Here is a 3,454-nt window from a genome sequence, read left to right on the forward strand (position 1 = left end):
AATAGTCTACTTCAATACATGGAAGAACACGTACACAAGGTATTCAGTACATTTTATTGAAGTAATACAGCTGTTCACCACATAACCTCCTTCACTATATAATAGTCTACTTCAATACATGGAAGAACACGTACACAAGGTATTCAGTACATTTTACTGAAGTAATACAGCTGTCATATACAAGTCTTGGTGGTTTGTGTGTTTTTTAATTAAAGAAATTGAAGTAAGAAGCATTATACAAATCAAAAGCTTGAATTTTCAACGTGAGTGGTATTTAACTACTATTCAAACATCATCTTATGGTTTCTGTTAGCAACAAAAGAAGATTAAATTTAAACATTCTGTCAAACTTTCATGACATTTTAAATTTAGGAGACCGTTATTATGAATGTTTAGTAAATTTCAGACAACAGATTTGTTACATTAGTCCATTATTCATGTATCACATTAGTCATTAAATGATACATTAACAAGAGAAAATAAAGTACTATTTACAACAAACCATCATTTACATAAACAGTCAATTCATGAGTCGTTGCAGAATACACATGGATCTTTATTTACAACAAACCAGCATTTATGTAAACAGTCAATTCATGAGTTGTTACAGAATACACTAGGATCTTTACTTACAACAAACCAGCATTTATATAAGCAGTATTCTGTAACGACTCATGAATTGACACTTGGATCTTTATTTACAACAAACCAGCATTTATGTAAACAGTCAATTCACGAGTCATTACAGAATACACTTGGATCTTTATTTACAACAAACACTTGGATCTTTATTTACAACAAACCAGCATTTATGTAAACAGTCAATTCATGAGTCGTTACAGAATACACTTGGATCTTTATTTACAACAAACTAGCATTTATCTTAAGTACAGTAGTACTTAAAGTAGGAATGGGGCCGATACATTCAATACAAACTATTTACTCACGTACGCCTTTAACAACCAAATAATAAATCTCCAAAGTATTTGAGAGACATCCTTAGGTGATAAACAAGCCACATAGAACCATTTGAGAAAGTCAGCAGAGCAGACACAAAAATTCACAGAACTACAAATTTGTCAATCTCATCAACTGACATTGTTGAAAGCTTCTGGTTTATAACAAAGAGACTTACCTTAGTTATAATTGCACCAAATAGAACAATAGCTCAGAAACAACGTGTTAGCACGAAGTAGTTAAATAAATTAACTAATTTATCAACCCTTAGTATATACACACAACTATAACTCAAACGACATTGCACACTTACAATGTGTACACACACCAAAAGTGAAGAGAATGCACACCTATTATTTACACATACCATAATATTATGATGTACACCCACACTGATAATATACATTCAGGATATCAACACCAATGAGTGACTGATACATAAGATCATGTCATCTAGTATGAAACAAGTGCATGACCAAGTGGAAAATAAAAAGCGTAGAAATGAATGCACTAAAAAATGAGGAAACAAGGTAGGAATGGGCATGGGTAATAAAATTTCCTTTGTACAACTTAGTATTCTCAGGAAAACCAAAAGATTGGATATTTGGAGTTTTTGTGAAAGATGTGAAGAAATATTTGAAACTTCTAGCTGGACTATAAAACTTATATAATCCCTACTTGTACAATAAACTAAAAGTATTAGTCAGAGTCAAATACGAAAATAAATTTTCGAAGACAGTGAATATGTCACCAAGTAGTAAAGAACACCTCGACGATTCTATGTTAAATTATAAGTTAAATAAGGCTGCTTCGAGCTTACCTGAACAAGGTGGGTGTTCAATTAAACTTGCTAATACTACCAACACCGGAAATGTTCTGGTGGCCTCCATTATATGTCGTTTTGACGTCACTTGCTACTTCAGGAGTCGACAGGCACAACTGACTGACAACAGTGTAGAATGGGAAAGTAAACTGGTTTCTATTTCCAGATTAACATATGTACAAAGAGAGAGAATTAAACTTGCCAATACTACCAACACTGGAAATGTTCTGGTGGCCTCCATTATATGTCGTTTTGACGTCACTTGCTACTTCAGGAGTCGATAAGTGCAACTGGCTGACAACAGCGTAGAGTGGGAAAGTAAACTGGTTTCTATTTCCAGATTAACATATGTACAAAGAGAGAGAGAATTAAACTTGCTAATACTACCAACACTGGAAATGTTCTGGTGGCCTCCATTATATGTCGTTTTGACGTCACTTGCTACTTCAGGAGTCGATAGGTGCAACTGGCTGACAACAGCGTAGAATGGGAAATTAAACTGGTTTCTATTTCCAGATTAACGTATGTACAAAGAGTGATTTTCTTGACTGAAGATAATATATGGAAACAAAACTTCTCCAAGTCAACTACTTTTCAGGTTAAACAGGCTTGTACCAAACATCTATCGTAGTGCCACACGGTGTCAAATACACTAACAAAAATAAACTGGGAAAACATTATCTTTAAATGAACATTTCAATAATATTTCCTCTGTTGAATGACAAATAAACATATACACGAGCTTATGTTGAAGATTTTACAAAAAATTAATACAAATGAGTTAGTTATTTAGTAAGTCAGTTCAGTGCTGTAAACAATTGCTAATAAGAGACAAATACGTGGAAACGAAGACATGAACAAAATATCACAAATTCACTGAAAAGTTAAACCACAATACAAAATTTTATTTTAGAAACTTAATAGATATAAAATGCATACCAATCATGATTAGAAGCTTACCAGGTGGTTCGATAATGAGAACGAATATTTCCAAAGTGTAAACTCCAAACCCATTAGTAAATATTGAAACAGGTTACCATATGTTATTTAGCGTCTGTCATTCAGTTGAGACTTTAAAGTGTGATCAAAACGGAATTACTGTGTTGTTACAAGAATATTACTTTTATTGATAAATAAAATCACTTAATCTTGATGGAAAATTACCTCAAACTCACTGTTAACGTATAAAGTGATCATTCCATATGTATGTAAAACAAACAATATCATTGTACACTGTATAAACAATATCAATGCATGTAAAGCAAACAATATCACTGTACACTGTATAAACAATACCAACGTATATAAGAACAAACAATATCATTGTACACTGTATAAACAATATCAATGTATTTTGAACAAACAATATCATTGTACACTGTATAAACAATATCAATGTATTTTGAACAAACAATATCATTGTACACTGTATAAACAATATCAATGTATTTTGAACAAACAATACCAACGTATTTTGAACAAACAATATCATTGTACACTGTATAAACAATACCAACGTATTTTGAACAAACAATATCATTGTACACTGTATAAACAATACCAACGTATTTTGAACAAACAATATCATTGTACACTGTATAAACAATACCAACGTATATAAGAACAAACAATATCATTGTACACTGTATAAACAATACCAACGTATATAAGAAC

General features: G+C 31.8%; 1 long non-coding RNA gene across 1 annotated transcript in view; it reads right to left on the reverse strand.

The window, feature by feature from the left end:
• Window positions 1-688: 688 nt before the first annotated feature.
• LOC111089336 overlaps window positions 689-3,454 on the reverse strand; it is a 7,696-nt gene continuing 4,930 nt past the window's right edge. The window contains exon 3 of the long non-coding RNA XR_002613599.1: window positions 689-2,446. This is a non-coding gene — a long non-coding RNA (uncharacterized LOC111089336). The remainder of the gene's footprint in view (window positions 2,447-3,454) is intronic.

Source organism: Limulus polyphemus, unplaced genomic scaffold (genome assembly GCF_000517525.1).
Source record: "Limulus polyphemus unplaced genomic scaffold, Limulus_polyphemus-2.1.2 Scaffold5939, whole genome shotgun sequence".
Lineage (NCBI taxonomy): Eukaryota > Metazoa > Arthropoda > Merostomata > Xiphosura > Limulidae > Limulus > Limulus polyphemus.